The sequence below is a fragment of the Artemia franciscana genome, chromosome 1, assembly GCF_032884065.1.
Source record: "Artemia franciscana chromosome 1, ASM3288406v1, whole genome shotgun sequence".
NCBI classification, from domain to species: Eukaryota; Metazoa; Arthropoda; class Branchiopoda; order Anostraca; family Artemiidae; genus Artemia; species Artemia franciscana.
In genome coordinates this window covers 15,428,074-15,451,247 of record NC_088863.1, presented here as the reverse complement: position 1 = coordinate 15,451,247, position 23,174 = coordinate 15,428,074, and the positions used below count along the sequence as shown (strand labels likewise).

The 23,174-nt window shown below is 35.1% G+C and overlaps 1 protein-coding gene across 1 annotated transcript in view; it reads left to right on the top strand.

The window, feature by feature from the left end:
• Window positions 1–3,141: 3,141 nt before the first annotated feature.
• Window positions 3,142–23,174, top strand: part of LOC136026237 (uncharacterized) — an 82,644-nt gene continuing 62,611 nt past the window's right edge. Inside the window, exon 1 of the mRNA XM_065702591.1 lies at window positions 3,142–3,377. The gene's annotated coding sequence lies outside the window, so the exon portion shown is untranslated. The remainder of the gene's footprint in view (window positions 3,378–23,174) is intronic.

The window sequence follows — 23,174 nt, the reverse complement described above, 5'->3', positions numbered from 1 at the left end:
GAAATTTTCAACTTGGTATACAAGCTATTCTAATGATATTTCGAATACAATAATTAATAGCCTCTTACTACGCTGTGTCTTATGACCTCGCTTCTTAGATCGGCTGTAGTAATTCAAAGCGCGACATATGCCATTTTAGTCGAAAATGAGCAATGTATGAACCGTGATTAAACTTAATAGGAAAAATCGATTGATGCAGTCAGAATTGTCCTAACTTATACCGTTACGAAGATTAAAAAAAAACGAGAAACACGCCAGTTTTGAAAGAGGAGGATTATTCTTTTGAGCTAAAATGGTATTTCTCTTCTCTTTTGTCAAGAACAAAGGAGACATAGGCTACACCAAAAATGAATTAATTTTCAATTTGCTGAGAATATATTTGAAAGAAGAGGATTGGTATTATCTATTTATACCGCTGAAAAGAGCATAAAAAGTTGGTTTAGAATATGTACCCTTCATTTCCATTAAATAAAAAAAAATAGTTTTTTTAACTGAAAGTAAGGAGCGACATTAAAACTTAAAACAAACAGAAATTACTCCGTGTATGAAAGGGGCTGTTCACTTCTCAACCTCCCGCTCTATACGCTAAGGTTTGACTCTTTCTCTCAATTCTACTTTATTAAACAGTAAAAAACTTTAGCGTAAAGAGCAGGGCGTTGAGAAGGGAACAGCCCCTTTCATACACGGAGTAATTTCTGTTTGTTTTAAGTTTTATCGTCGCTCCTTACTTTCAGTTAAAAAAAACTAGTTTTTTTATTGAATTTCTGAACGTTTTTGAATTAATGCATGTTTGATTTTGGCTCTCCGCACATACCTTATTAAAATGAAATTTGCCTATTAATTCTTTTTTTGGCTAAGTGGCTTTCGCTTAGTTTGGATCAGACTATTTTGAGAAATAAAGGGTGGGGAAGGAGGCCTAGTTGCCCTCCAATTTTTCGGTTACTTAAAAAGACAATTAGAACTTTCAATTTTTAACGAACGTTTTTATTAGTAAAAAATATACGTAACTTAAGAATTAACTTACGTAGCAAACTTCTATATTCTTATATTTTTATTATGGGTATATGAGAGGGTTTGTCCCCTCGTTAATACCTCACTCTTTATGCTAAAGCTTAAGTTTTGTCCCAATTCTTTAAGAATGACCCCTGAATCAGAAAGGCCATAGAATAAATATTTGAAATTACTAAAGATACTTTAGCATAAAGAGCGAGGTATTTAGGAGGAGAAAAACCCCTCATATGCGAAATAATCTCTTTTCGTTTTAAGTTTTAATGCTACTCCTTACTTTCAAGTGAAAAAAACTTTTTCATGTTTATTTTTTCACTTTTTTTTTATAGTAATGCTAGAAAATCCAGCGCCCTTTCCATTGAATTTCTCTTCTCCCATGACATATTCCTCCAAGGAAAGATCCTCCCACATAGCCCCCTCCCCTCAACCCCCTCCCCAAACCAAACCCTGAAAACGTCCGTACACTTCCCAATAACCATTGCTGTATGTAAACAATGGCCAAAGTTTGTAACTTGCAGTCCCTCCCCTGGGGACTGTGGGGGAGTAATTCATCCCCAAAGACATAGCTATTATGGGCATTTTACTATGCTGAACAAAATGGCTATCTCAAAATTTTGATTCGTTGACTTTGGGCAAACAAATGAGCGTCGGAGGGGGCCTAGGTGCCTTCCAATTTTTTTTGTTCACTTAAAAACGGCACTAGAACTTTTCATTTCCGTTAGAATGAGCCCTCTGTCGACATTCTAGGACCACTTGGTCGATACGATGACCCCTGGAAAAAAAAACAAATAAACACGCACCCGTGATCTGTCTTCTGGCAAAAATACAAAATTCCACATTTTTGTAGATAGGAGCTTGAAATTTTTGCAATAAGGTTCTCTGATACGCTGAATGCGATGGCGTGGTGTGATTTTCGTTAAAATTCCACTTTTATGGGGTGTTTCCCCCTATTTTCCAAAATAAGGCAAGTTTTCTCAGGCTTTGATGACAAAGACTAAATTTGATGAAACTTATATATTTAAAATCAGCATGAAAATCCAATTCTTTTGATGTATCTTTTAGTATCAGAATTCTGTTTTTTAGAGTTTCGTTTACTATTGAGCCGGGTCGCTCCCTACCACAGTTTGTTACCACGAACTGTTTGATTAGTCTCATTCTTCAGAACGACCACAGCCGACAAATTTTTTTCTGTTTTTGGCTCTCCTTGAAAAGCTACAAAAATGGCGTATTTCGCGCTTAATTATCACAGCCAAGATGTGAATAACTGATGTTTCCGATGGGGGCTTGCTATTCTAAACTGTTTGTGCGGGTCAGAGAAATAACATTTTTAGCCAGTCAAGCCTAAAACTTGAACTTCCCTTGTCCCCCCAAACTGCATAAAAGTATTAACTGTCTCCCTCAAGGCGTTGCCAAGGTATTGAAATATGCTGTTTGATAGTTTGGATATGCTTAGTGTGTTTGGATTTACCTCTCCCCCTTCCCTAAGTGAAAATTTAGGCCCGCTTGACCCTCAGTATCTGCTGATAATTTCAAATTGATCTCATAAGCCGTTCTTATGACATTGCAGATACCACATTTCGTTAACCTGGGTAAATCCAGTGGCTTTCGTTTTACATCGCAACTTTACAATTAATACATTCTAGTCCCACAGGGATTGAATTCCCTACAGTTTTGGTTAGATTCCAAATAAAATTTAGAAGTTTCCACAACCACCATTTTTATGAGAAGTGGTCAGGGGAAAAAAATAATACCTTGAAAGGCCATGGCTCTTTACTTCGGCGGTGCTAGAGTGTCATCAATGATTATGCAATTATAGAGCTATATGATTTCATTTGGTCTCTCCTGTAGCCATTCGGGTCCTGTAATGACGCAGTGTAATGACCTTAGCTTGGTATTACGAAGTATTACTTAGCTGTAGAAAACACACTGTGGGGTTCTGAATTTGATTCCAGTGATGACATTATGTGAAAGTGTCTCCATATTCATCCAAACAAAAAAAAAGATAAACAGACATTCGGAATATTTTGTTGTATGGTTAATTTCAGACATGTTAGCAAGGTATTAGTTTTCTAAGCCTATAGAAGTTTCGCACGGGGCAATCCAATTCTCGCCTCTGTGTTGATTAAAAAGAATATTTACTTGAGACCTTGCACTCTTCCCACAAGGATTATCTCATTTCCCCAGAATGTTTCCAGCATTCCCATAACACAAATAAGAATAACGCGCGTTTGAAATCCTGGAGTGCTCTCGCGTTAAAGCTTTGCCAATCCTTTCTCCTAGATGAGTTAAATCGTACTTGTCTTTGTGTCAAGCCATTAGATATCAATTACAAATTTTACGAATGGATTAAATTTGGAATAAAAAAGTTGGTAAGTAATATTTCAAAATTGTATTGATGAAAATGAATTTCGCTAATTGCATATTTGTCTTAGTAACTCCTTCTAAGTTTTTTTTTATACAATTGTGTCAATTTGTAAATTTGTAGGGATGGGGAGGGAAAAAAACCTGCTTTTCAAAGTCGAAGGGGCTATTTTGTTGTTTTTCCTTTTTTTTAGTGAAAAAAAAGTTTTTTTTCCATAAAAATATCCTAAAAACGGTATATGTTGAAACTATTTGGTGGGAGGACAGAAAATATAAGGGTAACACCCCCCGTCGACAATTTTAGGTCTATGGTCTTATAGTAAGAGGCTGTGGTGGTTCAGACCAACCGAAAACGTTAAGAAAGTATTTATTAAGCAACAGCATAAATTAATAGGGACTTTGTCTGGAAGAAGAAGGTGTAAGCTTAAAAATGAGTTTATTCTTCGCCAGATATAAATGAAGACTGCGTATTTTCTCAAAAAGTACTCATAAGGGATTCTTCAGGTTGTTAGAAATGGGGGAGAAGGGGGTTCATAGTTTTCATACTGTTCGGTTTTAGAGTTTTCAACTGAACAGTTTTCAACTGTTCAGTATCAAACAGTTCGTGGTAACGAACTGTAGTAAGAAGCGACCCGGCTCAACAGTAAACGAAACTCTAAAAAACGGAATTTTGATGCTAAGATATACATCAAAAGAATTAAATTTTTATGCTGATTTTAAATATATAAGTTTCATCAAATTTAGTATTTGTCATTAAAAGTTACGAGCCTAAGAAAATTTGTCTTATTTTGGAAAATAGGGGGAAACACCCGCTAAGAGTCATAGAATCTTAACAAAAATCACACCATCACATTCGACGTATCAGAGAACCATAAAGCAAAAATTTCAAGCTCCTACTTACAAAAAATGTGGAATTTCGTATTTTTTGCCAGAAGACACAGGTGCGTGTTTATTTTTTTGTTTTTGTTTTTTCCCCAGGGGTCATCGTATCGACCAAGTGGTCCTAGAATGTCAACAGAGGGCTCATTCTAACGGAAATGAAAAGTTCTAGTGTCCTTTTTAAGTGACCAAAAAATTGGAGGGCACCTAGGTCCCCTCCCGCGCTCATATTTTCTCAAAGTCAACCGATCGAAATTTTGATATAGCCATTTTGTTCCGCATAGTCAAAAACCATAATAGCTATGTCTTTGGGAATGACTTACTCCCCCACAGTCCCTGGGGGAGGGGCTGAAAGTTACAAACTTCGACCAGTGTTTACATATAATAATGGTTGTTGGGAAGTATATAGACGATTTCAGGGGATTTTTTTGGTTTTGGGGGTGGGGTTGAAGGGAGGGGGCTATGTGAGAGGATCTTTCCCTGGAGAAATATGTCATGGGGGAACAGAAATTCAATGAAAAGGGCGCAGGATTTTCTAAAATTACTGTAAAATTAACAATGAAAATATAAACATGGAAAAGTTTTTTCAATGGAAAGTAAGGAGTAGCATTAAAACTTAAAACGAACAGAGATTATTAAGCATATGAGAGGTTCTAAAAATACTTTATCATAAAGATCGAGGTATTTAGGAGGAGATAAATACATCGCTCTTTATGCTAAAGTATTTTTAGTAATTTCAACTACTTATTCTACGGCCTTTCTGATCCATGGGTCATTCTTAAAGAATTGGGACAAAACTTACGATTTAGTGTAAAGAGGGAGGTACTAACGAGGGTACAAACCCCCTTATATACATAATAAAAATTTAAGAATATTAAAGTTTGTTACGTATTAAACTCAGTATGAGTTTAGCATCTGAACTAAAAGGAACTAGCTTATGAACCTAATCGGATTACTTTTTGTACTGTATTGTGTTAGATTGCGCAATTAACTTGCGGACTTAATTGTGAGAGATTACTCACTTCATACAAAATAAAAAAAACAAGTTTTTTTAACTGAAAGTAAGGAGCGACATTAAAACTTAAAACGACCAGAAATTACTTCGTATATGAAAGAGGCTGCTTCCTCATCAACGCCTCGCTCTTTACGCTAAAGTTTAACTCTTTCTCTCAATTCTTCTTTTTAAAACAGTAAAAAACTTTAGCGTAAAGAGCGGGGCGTTGATGAGGAAGCAGCCTCTTTCATATACGAAGTAATTTCTGGTTGTTTTAAGTTTTAATGTCGCTCCTTACTTTCAGTTAAAAAACTTGTTTTTTTTATTTAATTTCTGAACGTTTTTGAATCAATGCATGTTTTGATTTTGGCTCTCCGCTGAGGAATAATTAAAAAAAAATTTGCATTTTTTTTTTTGGCTAAATTGCTTTCTCATAATTTTGATCGAACGATTTTGAGAAAAAAAGAGCGGGGGAGGAAGCCTAGTTGCCCTCCGATTTTTTGGTTAATTAAAAAGGCAACTAGAATTTTTCATTTTTTACGAATATTTTTATTAGTAAAAGATTTACGTAACTTATAAATTAGCTTACGTAAAGAACTTTTGTATTCTCATATTTTTATTACATATATGAGGGGGTTCGCCCCCTTGTCAGATCCTCGCTCTTTACACTAAAGATTAAATTTTATCCCAATTCATTAAGAATGACCCCAGAATCACAAAAGCCGTAGATAAATAGTTGAAATTACTAAAAATACTTTAGCGTAAAGAGCGAGGTATTAGGAGGAGGTGAGCCCCTCAAATGGGTAATAATTTCTGTTTGTTTTAAGTTTTAATGCTGCTCCTTACTTCCAGCTGAAAGAACTTTTTCATATTTATTTTTTCATTGTTTTTTTAAATAATGCTAGTAAATCCTGCGCTCCCTTCATGGAGATTTTCTTCCCCCATGACAAATTATCGATGGAAAGTTCCCCTAGCATATCCTCCTCTTCTCAACCCCTCCCCCAACATAAAAAATCCTCCTGAAAACGCCTGTACACTTCCCAATAACCATTACTATATGTAAGCACTGGTCAAAGTTTGTAACTTGTTGCCCCTCCCACGGGAACTGTGGGGGAGTAAGTCGTCCCCAAAGACATAGTTATAAGGTTTTTCGACTACGCTGAATAAAATGGCTATCTCAGAATTTTGATCCGTTGACTTTGGGAAAATAATTAGCGTGGGAGGGGGCCTAGGTGCCCTCCAATTTTTTTGGTCACTTAAAAAGGGCACTAGAACTTTTCATTTCCGTTAGAATGGGCCCTCTTGCAACATTCTAGGACAACTGGGTCGATACGATCACCCCTGGGGAAAAAAAACAAACAAAAAAACAAAAAAACACGCATCCGTGATCTGCCTTCTGGCAAAAAATATAAAATTCCACATTTTTGTAGATAGGAGCTTGAAACTTTTACAGTAGGGTTCTCTGATACGCTGAATCTGATGGTGTGATTTTCGTCAAGATTCTATGACTTCTAAGGGGCGTTTCCCCCTATTTTCTAAAATAACGCAAATTTTCTCAGGCTCGTAACTTTTGATGGGTAAGACTAAACTTGATGAAACTTATATATTTAAAATCAGCATTAAAATGCGATTCTTTTGATGTAGGTATTGGTATCAAAATTCCATTTTTTAGAGTTTTGGTTACTGTTGAGCCGGGTCGCTCCTTACTACAGTTCGTTACCACTAACTGTTTGAAAGTGAGTTATTATTAGTGTATAATTGAATATATTGGTGTTATCGCTGATTAAAAACTGTGTTTAAGACTGATTAACAGTTTGTGAATCTGCAGTATCTCGTCGGAATAAATGACGGGAAAAAAGCCCCTAAGGCTACCACCCGAGAAGGATACTCCCACTGAAACCCTTAGCCACTCGCCATTCCAACCTACCTATAAAACTCTTCTTAGAACCCCCCCAACTACGCGACCCAAAACTGTTAGCTAGTTGTCAGGAATTCAGGCCTTAGCCAAAACTAATTCTAATGAAAGAGGTGAGACGCCTGGCAAAAAGAGGAAAAAGGATGAAACTCGTTCACCAACGATAGTGCAACCCCTCTCTTTAAGTGTCCCAGAAACTAGTGCTAACGATCACCCCAATTATTATACTGTCTCAATCAAGAAAACCAATGGCCAACCCTTTTCAAAAGATCGAATAATGCAAATTAGGAAAGCTGTTTTTCTGATCACCAAGGTAAATTTTGAACTTGTTTTCAAGCAGGACGAGTCTATTGATATTTACTTTACGTCTTCTCAGGTGGCAGACCATGTCCTGTCAAAATCCAAAGAAAGAATTCTTGATGGCTCAAAAATTTTAGCCACAAAAATAGATGTGGAAAAGTTACACAAGTATGTGCTGTATGGTGTTGATATCAGTGTAAAAGTGGAGGAAATACAAACTGAAGTAATAAATTCTTCGGGTCTTCTCATCAATCCTTCAACTGATATAAGGCTAAGTTTAAACAAAGAAGGTTTTCTTCACCCTAGCCGATCAATCCTCATTTCCTGCAAAGTTGAGCTAAGTAGAGAAATATTCTTGTACGGTATGTCCCTTTTTTACAAGATTTATAAGCCTAAGCCCCTACAATGCTCCACTTGTCTGGCCCACGGCCACAGCAAAAAACACTGCAAACAGTCCCATCCGTCTTGCCCTAAGTGTGGGGAAACAGGCCACGCAATTAGTGAATGCCATGAGTCAGACCCTTTCTGCAGAAATTGTAACCGTAAGGGACACACAGCCCTCCAAAACAATCTTGCCCAGCTCACCAAAAGCGCGATGTAATCCTTAGAACATCTGATAAAATGAACCTACCCTACTCAGTTGTAGCTGCAAGAATCCCTTGGCAACCCACACCCCATCGGCCCAGTAGAAGCCAAGCAAGAGTTGCTGTAGCAGATGCAAAGACAGTATCATTTCCAAAAGAGGCAAATAATGTTCATACTCAAGGTTCTAATCATTCCCCCCATCCCTTACCTAAGTTTACATCAACATCCTGCCCTCCAAAATATTCATCTAAAACTAGCCAAGAATGGCTAAGGCTTGCAACTTATCTCACAGTCAGTCACTTAATTGAGGTTAGTAATGAAGCTGAGGAAACCAAAAATATTCTCAAGAAGAAAGCTATCACTAGACTCCTAGGTGATGACATATTAGAAACAGCTATGGCTCAATTATCCTCCATGAAAAAGGACATAGATTCCACATCAAAGCTAGTTAAGTCTGTAGACTCAACTGCAAATCAAATTAATGCAGGCTCTGAAATTGCCACAGCCCCCAAGACGGTAGTCGATGCCACTGCCCTAGTCAAAGGCAAGAAATCTAAGAAAAAAAATGGCAAACTTTCCATCCCAGTCCAAAATTACCACCAATGATATTTCGTCGGCTGAAGAAGATTTCAAATATTTTAATCAAGGAGATGATGTAACACAGACCACAATGGATGTTTAAATGGGCACTGTACAAGATTTTACGTTTCTCACGAATTTATCACTGTGTAATAATGTTGTTTTTAACTATTACGATGACCAAAATAATTTACCCACCAGCTCCTTAGCTAGCCCCGATAGCCCTTTAAACCAAATTAACTGTGAATATCTCAACACTTTTGATTTTGTGAAAAATGTGAAACCTAAGCTAATGGAAGAGACCAAACTTAATGTAATTTGCTTTAACATCAGAAGTATACGGGATAAGTGGGCTAATTTTAAAGACTTAATTTTAATTAATGGTTACTGCCCTTTCGACGTAATTGGAATATTTTATTAAGTTTAATTGGAGTTTTATTGGAGTCCAATTTACTCCGTAATTGGAGTTTTATTAATTTAGCACAAAATAAGGCAGTAGCTTTTGGGGACTTCAATTGTAATTTACTAAATGTTAGCAATAATAATGACTGTGATACCTTTTTTGAAACATTCACCTCAAGTGGCCTTCTTCCCACATTCCTTTTGAGATCCTGTGAGGTCAACAGCTACTGTAATTGACAACATTTTTGTATCCACTTCCCTGGGAAACCACCTGTCCTCCAAAATAATATTTTCTGACATGTCAGATCACTTTCCAATCTATCTCTCGCTACCCTCCCTACCAGCTACTCAATCCTCTAGAACTAATACCCCTACGTATAATAGAATATATAATATTGTGAATATGAACAGGTTCACGGATCGTTTGAAATCCTTCGACTGGTCCAAGGTTTTGGATTGTCAGGATGTTAATTCAGCCACAAATGGTTTTACACAGGGACTGAGTGATCTTATCAGTTCAACCTTTCCAGTTCGTAAATCAAACCGAAAAACTACCCATATACGCCCCTGGATGTCTAATAGCCTGATAATCTCTTCATACCAAAAAAAATGACCTATATAAGTTAGCTTGCAAAACCAGTAACGTTATTGACCTGACTAATTATAAAAAATACAAAAATTTATATATCAAACTTGTCCGGGAAGCAAAAAAAAATTATTATTATTCAAAAATCTCTCATTGCAAAGGGAACTTGCAAAAAATTTGGTCCACAATAAATGAAATTCTTTCAAAAAAAAAGGAATTCAAGATCTGTACCTCTTAACCTTAAGGACATCAGTGGAAGATTAATTGACCCAAATTCAGTACCGGATGCTTTTAATAATTATTTCACTAATATTCCAAATGCTAACTCCTGTTCCTTCTCACAGTCAGTACACCCTAGCAAGAATCCTGGATCCATGTTTTTCTCTCCAACTGATCGTAAAGAGGTGCTTCAAGTTATCAAATGTCTCTCTAATAGTAGTATACCTGACTTCTTTGGCATAAGTAATAAGCTTCTTAGGACCGTATCTTCCTATGTTTGTGAACCCGTTGTACACATAGCAAACCTGTCTATGACCATTGGAGTCTTCCCAGAAATATTTAAATCAGCAATTGTTATCCCGATTCATAAAAAAGGCGATCCGTCTGAGATAAGTAATTATCGTCCAATCTCACTTCTCCCATTTATACCTAAAGTGCTCGAGAGAATTATATTCCGACGTCTTCTTCCCTTTTTATTTGGGATTAATTCTTCAGATTCGTTGATTTCTCCTCATCAATATGGCTTCCGTTCCAAATTTTCAACTGCTCATGCACTAATAGACGCCACACAGTTTATACGTTCCCAACTTGACCCTAAAAATACTGTATTGGGCTTATTTCTGGACTTTTCTAAGGCCTTTGATATGGTTGATCACAGTGTTTTATTAAGTAAACCCAACAACTTAGGGATTCGTGGAGTTCCTTTCTCATGGTTTGGCTCTTGTCTCTCTGGTAGAGTACAGAGTGTGAGTCTGGGCGGGGTGACTTCACATCCCCTACCTGTCCGAAGGGGAGTCCCACAGGGCTCTGTTCTTGGTCCAATACTTTTTCTCCTTTATGTTAATGATTTGGTTACGGACCTGGGTCCATCAGTGCACCCAGTACTTTTTGCTGACGATAGCAACTTTTTCATCACCGGTCCTAATTTACCATCCGTCGTCGCCTCTACTCAAACCCTTCTGAATAGAGTACAGGAGTGGTGTCTAGTTAACTGCATGACCATTAACATCAAAAAATGTCAGGTTGTATTATTTCGAACCCCTTACAAAAAAAAATGATGCTCAGCAAGCACTTGGCCTAAAATATTCTACCAATCTCCTCCCACAGGTCGAAGTTGCCAAGTTTCTTGGTGTCCACATAGACTCCTCCCTATCATTTGCAACACACGTGTCCTATATCAGAGCCATAATTTTGCGACAGGTAAGTATGATTGATCGTGCGAATTATTTTCTTCCTCCCGATATCCTTGTCAACCTTTATTACTCTTTTATTTACCCATATATCTCATGCTGTGGATCTGTTTGGGGCAACAATTTCCCTTCAGTTACCAATAAATTAAAATCTGCCCAAAACCGTGCCATCAAAGCAGTTTTTCGGTATTATCCCTTTTGAACAAATCATCAAAATATTAAGTCTATACCTTGCATTCTCTGCTTACCATAAGAATCTTCCTCCTCAATTATTATCTTATTTTCATATTAATAATTTTGAAGGCCTCTGTCTCCGTTCATTCAACCGTTCCTTCATTGTCCCCAACTGTGTCTCTAGTTCCGCCCAGCGATCCCCCATTTATAAATCTATACTACAATGGAATATAATACCCTCCAGTGTTGAGCTATCCACAAGTTTTCGCACACTGTATAACAATGTACTAAAATTTTGATATTATAACTCTCTAAATTCTTATTCAATTTGCTTTAGTTACCCATGTTTTCTCTTTTCTTTTTTTTCTCTCTTCTTCCTTTTCAATTTTTTTTGTGGTTATGGTCCTCAACAAGTTCGCTTCCAGGATCCTTATTATTATTGGTGTTATATCTTATTTTTATTTCAATAAATTAAATTGAATTGAAGTTAATCCTTAAGTTACGTATATTTTTTACTAATAAAAACATTCGTTAAAAATTAAAATTTATAGTTGCCTTTTTATGTAGCCGAAATATTGCAAGGCAACTAGGCCTCCTTCCCCACCCCTTATTTCTCAAAATCGTCTGATCAAAACTAAGAGAAAACCATTTAGCCAAAAAAGGAATTGATATGCAAATTTCATTTTAATAATTTATGTGTAGAGAGTCAAAATCAAACATGCATTAATTAAAAAACGTACAGAAATTACATAAAAAAACTAGTTTTTTTAACTGAAAGTAAGGAGCGACATTAAAACTTAAAACGAACAGAAATTACTCCGTATATGAAATGAGTTGTCCCCTCCGCAATTCCTCGCTCTTTACGCTAAAGTTTGACTCTTTACCATAATTCTGCTTTTTAAAACAATTAAAAGCTTTAGCATAAAGAGCGAGGGATTGCGGAGGGGACAACCCATTTCATATACGGAGTAATTTCCTTTCATTTTAAGTTGTAATGTCGCTTCTTAGTTTCAGTTAAAAAAACTAGTTTTTTTTATGTAATAACTGATCAAGACCGATATGCTGGTAATGGTAATGATTCAAAAAGAAATTAAATAAAAAAAACAAGTTTTTTTTTAACGGAAAGTGAGGAGCGACATTGAAACTTAAAACGAACAGAAATTATTTCGTATATTAAAGGGGCTGCTTCCTCATCAACGCCCCGCTCTTTACGCTAAAGTTTGACTCTTTCTCTTAACTCTGTTTTTCAAAACAGCAAAAAACTTTAGCGTAAAGAGCGGGGCGTTGATGAGGAAGCAGCCCCTTTCATATACGAAGTAACTTCAGTTTGTTTTAAGTTTTAATGTAGCTCCGTACTTTCCGTTATAAAAAAAACTTGTTTTTTTGTATTTAATTCTGAACGTTTTTGAAACAATGCATGTTTTGATTTTGGCTCTTCGGAGATGAATAATTAAAACAAAATTTGCATATTTAGTTTTTTTGGCTAAATTACTTTCTCATAGTTTTGATCAAATAATTTTGAGAAAAAAGGAGCGGGGAAGGAGGCCTAGTTGCCCTTCGTTTTTTTGGTTAATTAAAAAGGCAACTAGAACTCTACATTTCTTACGAATGTTTTTATTAGTAAAATATATACGTAACTTACAAAATAGCTTTCGTAACAAACTTCTGTATGCTCATGTTTTATTACGTATTTGAGGGGGATCACCCCCTCGTCAGTACCTCGCTCGTTACACTAAAGCTTAGATTTTGTCCCAATTTCTTAAGAATGACCCCTGAATCACAAAAGCCGTAGAATAAATAGTTGAAATTACTAAAAATACTTCAGCGTAAAGAACGAGGTATTAGGAGGAGGTGACCTCATCATATGCGTAATGATTCCTGTTCGTTTTAAGTTTTAATGTTTCTCCTTACTTTCAGTTGGAAAAAACTTTTTCATATTTATTTTTTCATTGTTTTTTTTTTAATAATACTAGAAAATCCTGTGCTCCCTTCATGTAAATTTTCTTCCCCCATGACAAATTCACCAAGGAAAGTTCCCCCAACATATTCCCCTCTTCTCAGCCCCCCCCCAACCTAAGAATCCCCCTGAAAACGTCTGTAAACTTCCAAATCACCATTACTATATGTAACCACTGGTCAAAGTTTGTAACTTGTTGCCCCTCCCACGGGGACTGTGGAGGAGTAAATCGTCCCCAAAGACATAGTTTTAAGTTATTTGACTCCGTTGAATAAAATGGCTATCTCAGAATTTTGATCTGGTGAATTTAGGAATATAATTAGCTCGGGAGGGGGCCTAGGTGCACTCCAATTTTTTTGGTCACTTAAAAAGGGCACTAGAACTTTTTATTTTCGTTAGAATGAGCCATCTCGCAAGATTCTAGAACCACTTGGTCGATACAATCACCCCTGGGGAAAAAACAAAAACAAACAAACAAACAAATAAACACGCACCCATGATCTGCCTTCTGGCAAAAGACACAGAACCTAGACATAGGACATAGACATAGACATAGTTAGACATTAAAACGAAATTGGCATATTAATTTTTTTTGGCTAAATGGCTTTCTCATAGTTTTAATCGGAAGATCCTGAGAAAAAAGCGGAGAGGGAGGAGGCCTATTGCCCTCCAATTTTTGATTACTTAAAAAGGCAAATAGAACTTTCTTAACGTATAAGAACTTATACGAACGTTTTCATTAGTAAAAAATATATGTAACTTACAAATTAATTTGCGAAACGAACTTCAATATTCATATGTTTTTCTTGCGTATTTGAGGGGTTTCACCCCTCGTCGATACCTCACTCTTTAAACTAAAGCTTAAATTTTGCCCAATTCCTTAAAATGACCTCTGAATCACAAAGGCCGTAGAATAAATAGTTGAAATTACTAAAAATTCTTTAGCGTAAAGAGTGAGGTATTACAAAGAGGTAAACCCCTCATATGCGTCATAGTTTCTGTTTGTGTCAAGTTTTGATGCTGCTCCTTACTTTCAGTAGAAAAAACTTTTCACATTTATATTTTCATTGTTTTTTCAAATAGTGCTAGAAAATCCTGCGCCTCCTTCATTGAAATTCTTTTCCCCCATGAGAAGTTTCTCCGTGGAAATATCCTACCAAATAACCCCCACCCCCTGAACTCTCTCCCCTAAACCCAAAAAATCCCCCTGAAAACGTCTGTACACTTCCCAGGAACCATTACTATATGTAAACACAGGTCAAAGTTTGCAACTTGCAGCCCCTTCTACGGGGACTGCGGGGGGAGTAAGTCGTCCCCAAAGACATAGTTGTTAGGTTTTTGACTATGGTTAATAAAATGGCTATCTCAGAATTTTGATCTGGTGACTTTGGGGAAAAATGAGCGTGGGAGGGGGCCTAAGGGCCCTCCAACTTTTTGGTCACTTAAAAATGGCACTAGAACTTTTAATTTCCATTAAAATGAACCCTCTCACGACATTCTATGACCACTGAGTCGATACAATCACCCCTGGGAAAAAAAAAACAAAAAAAACAACAAAAAAACAAATAAACACGCATCCGTGATTTGTCTTCTGGCAAAAAATGCGAAATTCTACATTTTTGTAGATAGGAGCTTGAAACTTCTACAACATGGTTCTCTGATACGCTGAATCTGATGGTGTGATTTTCGTTAAGATTTATGACCTTTAGGGGGTGTTTCCCCCTATTTTCGAAAATGAGGCAAATTTTCTCAGGCTCATAACTTTTGATGGGTAAAACTAATCTTGATGAAACTTATATACTTAAAATCAGCATTAAAATACAATTCTTTTGATGTAACTATTGGTATCAAAATTCTATTTTTTAGAGTTTCGGTTGGAAATATTACCGCCCGGTCTCTGGTGTTGTGCTTGAAATATTTTGAGAAGACAGCCTTTGTTTGTCTTATTTTAATAACAGTGTTTTACTGAGTTTGTCGTGGATCTGCTGGAACTGGATCCAATGTCGTGGATCTGCTGGAACTGAGTTTAATGTAACATTTGATGTTTTTACTGAAAAATTATGTTGTATTGCAATGCTTGAAGTTTTAGGGACGTAGAAGGAGCTTGAAAATATCCCCCTCCCAAATGCCCTTAACTTAGGCTATAAAGGGTGCTATTTTGGGTGATCTCAAAGTTTAATCTCATCTCTTTAAGCTTTTTCTTCAGTTTTCAAGAGCTTCCTGTTCTGGAGGGAGTAGGGTAGAGATAAAAACTATAAAACTTCATTCTGTGCCCTATTTTGGAGCAATTAAAAAACTGATATTTTAACCGACCTGTGCCATTTTTAGTGCTTTTGTGGTGACTAAATAACTGCTCAAAACGAACAGAACAGAAGGAACGAACATAAATTAAAAGCAACTAAGAAGAAAAGAAAAGTCAAATAATATTCCAAGTAGAAAACTACCACAAACAACCATCAAAAATAAATGAATCCAAAACGACCAGAAATTACAATAACCGAGTCAAACAAAAAACGAGCATAAATTAACATGAGCGGGGCTGACACCCCAAATACTTTCTGAAGACCAAAACATAATTTGCACTTTGATAAAAAAAAAAATGTGGATTGACAGTTTTGTATAGATATTTTATTTGTATTCCTGCAATAATTTTTCATTTATTTAAATTGAAAAAGTGAAAACATTTAAAATGTATTTTGTTTTCAGTAAAGAGCAAATTATGTTCTGGTGTTCAGAAGGTAGGGGGGGGGTGTCAGCACAACCCATGTTAACTTCTGCTCGTTTTGAGCTTGATTCGGTTTTACTTGCCTGAGGATAACACATCTACATGTATAAATTCTAAACGGGTGCTCAGAATTTAAGTAGATTTTGCAAGTATCCTTCAAGATTTAGAAAATTGTAGGGCAAATTAGGGCTCCCACTCATAACGGTTTGTATCGCGAATATAGTTTTTTCTGTACTGGTTTCTTATGATTCTGGTTAGACTCTGTTTTCTTATCTATCGTTTTTATAGGACCTTATTTTCTTCTTCTTCTTACATCTTCTATCTTCTTCTATCTCCTCTCGATCTACCTTCTTAAATTGTTAGTTTTTGAGGTTGAGAAATAATAACTTTTAATTATTTATAAATATAAACTGCAAATTCTTGCTGTTATTTTGTCTTAATTAGAAAACAGTCTTGACACTTTAGACAAAGAATTTGGATTTTAAACTTGCTCTTTTTAATGACTTTTTTTTAGTTTATTGATTCTTAGAAACTCCGTACAGAATTTTATTTTTTGTACCTTCTTCAAGCTTGTGGACGTTGTCAATTGCAAAATACAATGCAATTTCTAGTAAAGGAAGCTAAACAATAATTAAACATTCCAGAATGAAACATTCACATATAATTTAATTATGAACTATTGCCTATGTTTGAATATGATCCCTATTCCATTTAGTATTTACGAAGTTATATTGATACTTTGTATAAATGAACTTGAAAATATAAAAAAAAGAATGTCAGAACAAGCTCCTAAAAACTGTTAAACAATAAAATCAACGACATTTGAGGCAAATTTTACCCTAATTTCTGGTCAGTCACAATGACGATTAACTGGGTGATGAAAGTAAAAAATGAATCATTTTAAAAATTCATCTTTTATTGACATAGATCAAATGGAGAAGTCTACATAATGGTAAAAAATTTGCTTTTTTTTATCGAACTCATGAAGCTGGAAAAAAGTGCTGATTGCTTAGTAAAAATTGTGTAAATAGTAATTTATTAATATTAATTAAAACATAAAGATCTAAAATTTAATAATTTAAATAAATAATTAATGATTACTATAGATTAGCATTGTTTAATTTCAAATTTTTGTTTGAATATTACTTAAACGTCAATTAGAGCTGAAGGTCCCTTGTTTGCATTATTTAAAAGGAAATACAAAATGCCCTTTTTTCCTGAAGATATATCCACGTACAGTTAATTACATGTCATAGTGATTGTGTTAAATATTAATACAATACTTTTCAACTATTGAGTGTGTGTACTATAACAAAGTTCTAAAGGTGTAATTTTTCCCAACATCTTTTCTTTCCTATTATTGACGAGAAGAGCAGATTTGTCTACCAGATAACAATGAAGACCAATATAAACATAAACTTAAAGGTTAAGAGACATGAAATGGAAAATATTTTTTTGTACAAGAAATTACAGATGCCTTAGGAAACAAAAGGGCATTCAAAGTTTATTTGGACATGTATCGTCACTGTCGCACCGAACGTCCAAATATGAATTTTTTATATTTTAGAGAGAGTGTATAAAAACAGAGTAATGCAGATTAATTGGTTCAAAGTGCTATTTAACTTACATTACTTTGATGATCTTCCTTCGAGAATAGCTTATCAAGCGATTTATGGCAGTTATTTTAGAAGTTTAAATTTATTATCAAGGCCATATCCGGGAGGGTTCGGGGGGTCGAACCCCCCTCGAAATGTTTTTTCAACTCACAAAAACATAACAAAAATGAAAATAAACAAATTTTGATGCTTCTTTTTAAGTTTCTTTGTACCCCTGCCCTCCACCGACAAAATCTTTGTGTAAACCCCCGCCCCCCTCCCAAAAAAAAATCCTGGATACGGCCCTGTCTACTAGATACTGTTTTTACATTTATTGTCGATGTTTTCTCCAAATCTTGGAATTAGTTTTTCTCCAGAAACTACGCGTTGAAAACAATTTTGGGAATACAAATTCTGTATAAATTCTTGTTAGTCAGACAAGTGTGAACTAAACTGTGTACCCCTACGAAGAAAATTAATACTTGCTTGCGTTATGCATTAGAACAATAAGAAATGTAGAAAATGGTCGTTTGAGATTAAAGAGAAGACCGGTAAATATACAGCCAAAACATTATATTTGGTTTTGAAGATTTCCTGCTGACTAATTTAAGCATTATTTCCTTATTTGGAGCGAAGAAGAGCTAAGTCATGACCCAATAGGGAAAATTGACCTGTCCTGACCTGATTTTTTACATATCCCCATGCATGTAATGTGAAAAGTAACCGTTAGAGCTAATTTATCCAGTTCAGATCTCAATGAGTCGTTGGATAATTTTGTAAATGACTAATAGCTTTAGTTTTAGTTTCTTGCCAACTCGGTCTTGGGCACATCATATTCTTTACGATCTGATATGTATCTGCCTGAGAGAGCGTTGAAAATTCTTGCGAGACTAATGTGCATTTTTACTAGAGTCACAATAACCAGAATAGAGATTCTGCCAAAGAGTTTATTGTTGCGAAGAATGTGACTTTACAAAACGAAAAGCAATTGAATCTTCCGTACAAAGAAATCTCAAAATAAAAGTGAAAAAGTTTTCCGTTTTTTTTTTCTATTGAGGTCTAAGAATAGTGCTATTTAGAAATGCGACTGAAACTAAATTCCAAATAAAGGGGATTTAAAATAAAAATAAAAAATAAAGGAATACAAATCAACCATGTTTTAACAAGCTGCTTAAAAAATTTAAAGTATTTAAAGTATATAAATTTTAAAAAATTTAAATTTAAACTATTCACTTTCAAACAGTTTGTGGTAATGAAGTGTAGGCACAGAGGCACCATTTGGGGTGGGGGGTGGGGTCATGGGTGGGCAAATGCCCACCCCAGATTTTCCAGGGGAGCCCAAGCTTCCACCACAAAGGGAGGGCCCTTTGCCGGCCTTAATAATCCATTATGTCCAACTATCCATTATGTCCAATTGATTTGAAATTACTGCACGCCTATTGACCAAAGAGCGTAATTACTTGACAACCCTTGGGGTAATTATGCTATTTGCTATTAATTATTGTAAACTTTGAAAGTAGGTAAGATACATAAAAAAAATTCTTGAGTTCTGTCAAATGCCCATTTCCTAGATGATTACGCGACACAAAGTGAGTCAGGGGGGGTCAGGATGAAGTTTATGCCCACCCCAAGATTTGGTCTAAATGGCGCCTCTGTGTAGGCAAGGAGCGATGTGGATCAATAGTAGCTGAAGCTCTAAGAAGTAACAGTCGACGACTCCAAATTTTGATGCTTATTCAGAATGCATAACATTCATCAAGTTTAATGTTACACATCAAAAGTTACAAGCTTAAGAAATCTTGCCCAGTTTTGAAAAAAGGGGAAACACCGCCAAAATATCAAGTGATCTAAATGAGAATAACACTATTGGATTCAGCATATCAGAGAACCTTACTGTAGAGGTTTCAAGCTCCTATATACAAAAAGTGAAATTTGTATTTTTTATCAGAAGCGAGATTGCGGATGCGTGTTTATTTATTGATTTTTTTATTTATTTTACTTTTTTCCCAAGGATAATCGTATCGAACCAGTTATCCTAGAAGATCAGGAGAGGTCTCACTTTATCGGAAATCAAAATTTCCAATGCCCTTTTAAAGTGACCAAAAATATTGGAGGGCAGCTAGCTCCCCACCCACGGCCATTTTTTCCCAAAGTTTTCCGATCAAAGTTTTGATATAGTCATTTTGTTCAACATAGTCGAGAGATCTAATAGCTATGTCTTTGAGGACGGCTTAAGACCCCCAGCCCCCAAGGGAAGGGTGCAAGCTATGAACTTCGTCGATTGTTTACTTATTGTATTGGCTATTGAGATCTGGGAAGTATTTAGATATTTTCGAGGGGACTTTCTGATAGGGGAGGGGGGTATACGTAGAAAGATCTTTGAACGGAGGAATTTTTCGTGGAGAAGGTATTTTTCATGGAGGGGGAGATAGATTTTCCAGTACTATTTAAAAAAATGATCAGAAATAAGATTAAAAAAACAAGTTTTCTCAACCGAAATTAAAGAACAGGATTAAAACTTAAAACGAACAGAAATTACCACGAATATGAGGGGTTTCCCCCTGCTCATTACCTCGCTCTTTAAGTCTTTACACTAAAGTTTTTTTTTAGAACTTTCAGAAAAAAGCTTATTATTTTAATTTAACGGCCGTTGTGTTTCATGAGTCATTCTTAAATAATTGGAACAAAAAAACCAAAATTTAGCATAAAGAGCGATGTATTGAGTAAGTAGCAAGCCCTCACATTTTTAATAATTTTTGTTCGTTTTAAGTTTTAATTTTGCTCCTTACTTTCAGTTGAAGATACATGTTTTTTTTTATTTAATCTAATATAGGCTCACTCTAATTCGGTACTGATTGCATTTTAATTCGGTGACATCCAAAGTATATCAATTACTACATGGACATACAGACGTGTTCATTCATGATTGTTTAGAAAATGGACTTTAGAAGTAAAGACCTGAGTATATTCAACAACCTTAGTTTATATTTCCACGCCTGCTTTTTACAGCTCAATATTGATTACCAAATGCAGCTTTTTCAATATTTTAGCTGATTTTTGGTGATTATTGATATGGAAACTCAAAGAGATAAAGGAAGATCTAGAGTATTTTTTTGGGAGGGGGTCCCAGTGTGACGAGGGCGCAAATAAATGACGAAATTGACAAGTTTATTTAGATAAAAGATAAGAAAATGAACGAATGAGAGTACCAGAAAAATCTTGTGAAGGGCTGCCCCCCCACCCCTCTGGATCCGCTCCTGCTAAGAAACTAAGCAGAAACAAAATATTATCCCTTTTTATTTAAAATTGAAGGCTTACTTTTTATATATATAACAGCTAACTGCTTTATTTTAATTATGGAAGCTAACAATTAGAATTTATTTTTCTTTATAAATAATATTTGGCAATTATTTCATCCACGTTATTTGTGCTAAAATTCTGACAGAGCGCTGCTAACGATTATTCGGCCCCTAATACCTTCTGTAGTTTTTTTTTGAATATTTCTATTAGAATTCTGTTACTTTTTTTTTATTCATCATTTTTTTATTCATTTATTTTCTTTTTCTTTTTGGTCTTTTATATTTTGTTGACCCTACTTTAATCAGACAGATAGACATGAGCTAATCCACGGGAACAGCGATTACTTTGAAGTTCCTGCAAATATATTTTTTTGTGAAATGTATGAAGTCAACAAATTCAGAAGAGATTCAGAAAAAAATTAAGAAAACATTTTTAGCTGAAGAGAAATCAGTGTTACTCTAATTTTTGTAATTTAGGGGCTTATGGCTTTATTTAAGCAATAATTTATTATTATTGTTTCTACTCTTATGTTTGCACTGTCTTATTGACTTATCCATCGTGCTTGGGCTCGTTTTTTAAGAATAAATACCACTTTTGCAACTTAGTTTTATTTTTAGATGTATCCCTGGGAAATACCCATGCGATAATCAAATTCCTTTTCTTCATGCAACATCACATTCTCAGCTACTTAAATCATCGTTTTAAAATTTCGACTTTGGCATTTAGACTCTTGAGAATAATTCATAAACGTAGCATATGAGTTTTTGCATGTCTAGTAGACAAACAAGGACCGACGAAGATCAAAATGGCTCAGTGAGGACAGAAACCAATTTTATTACATTTAAAAATTGGCTGTAATAGTTCAAACAGGGTTGCCAAATATTCGATTAATGTTAAAAAAGGGTACATACTATTGAAAAACTCCACAAAGTTTCATGAAAGAAGTCTTTTATCATTAAGTGCTAAATCTTTCCCCAAAATTGTGAAATAGTTCTGTGCTGTCTGTGATGTTATGGAAAAGTAATCTAGCTCAGGTAAAAATGTAATACTACATTAACAATCAAGAAACCTTTATTAAAATTAAATAAAGAAAACATTTTTTTTAACTGAAAGTAAGGAGCAACATTAAAAGTTAAAACAAACAGAAATTACTCCGTAAATGAAAGGGGCTGTTACCTCCTCAACGCCCCACTCTTTACGCTAAAGTCAGACTCTTTCTCCTCAACTTTACTTTTTAAAAGAGTAAAAACTGACTAATAAACATAAAAAAACGAAAAAAAGCATTTTTGGATAAATATTTTTTACCCCTACAATGATGGCGCCCGGGGAAACCCGCCACCTGCGCGCCCCCTTCCAACATCACTGATTAAATTGGTATCCTATTGAATAAAAACTTTCACTATACATAATTAATTAACTATTATATACTTTTGACGAACAAAATGGCATAGTCAGGAGTAAAAAAAAATTGTAGTAGCAATCGAATCAACGACATTTTTTCACTTTTAAGGTCCCTGCGTCGGCCGTGCTGTGTTGCTACAGGACCAAGAGTTCTATCTCTTGGTCCTGTATTACTAAGCTAAGGTCAAACAAATTGTGCCACCACGGGATGTGAGGAGTAAAACAATCTTATATATATATATATATATATATATATATATATATATATATATATATATATATATATATATATATATATATATATATATATTCAATACGCCCATAATAGTTCTAAAGGCATTTTTGTCCAAAAATGCGCCAAACACAACAAAGTTTTCTGTTGACCAATTTTGGCTGGTTTGAAGTTCTGTTGACTTCAAAAAAATTGTGAAGCAATATAGCTTAGACAAAAAACGAATGTTGTATAGCAAAAGAATAAAAACCTTTAAGAATTGAGCCATATCGAACTGTTAGTTTTATTATTGATTATTTTCCACGTTGTTTAAAATAACTAATTATAGACTCAACTAAGAAACTTAATCATAAAAAATCAGCTATGGCGCTTCTCCGCAAGCTTCACAAGACACTTTGCCAGTGCCGTTGGTAAAAGTTTGTCAACCCTGTACTTAATATTTCCGGTGCAGCCCTTGCTATTGGGCTAAATTTTACAAATCCGTTTTTGTATTAATAGACTGAAAATAAAAAAGAATTATTTTTCAAACTGTGTCATTTTTAAAAGCTTGGTACTTGTCTATTATTTAAAACACACTTGAGAAGTGAAGTTTGGGTAAGGCTAATGAAAAAAGCAAAACATTATGAAAATAGAATACTTTATTAGCAAAATTGTGAAAACTACAATTTGAAAAAATGCTCCCAGGAGGCAGTGTTACACTTCCAAAATGTTGCTTTTCGTAAGAGTACAAAGTTAGGGTGTGCCCATTGATACAGTGTTTTGTTTTGGGCAA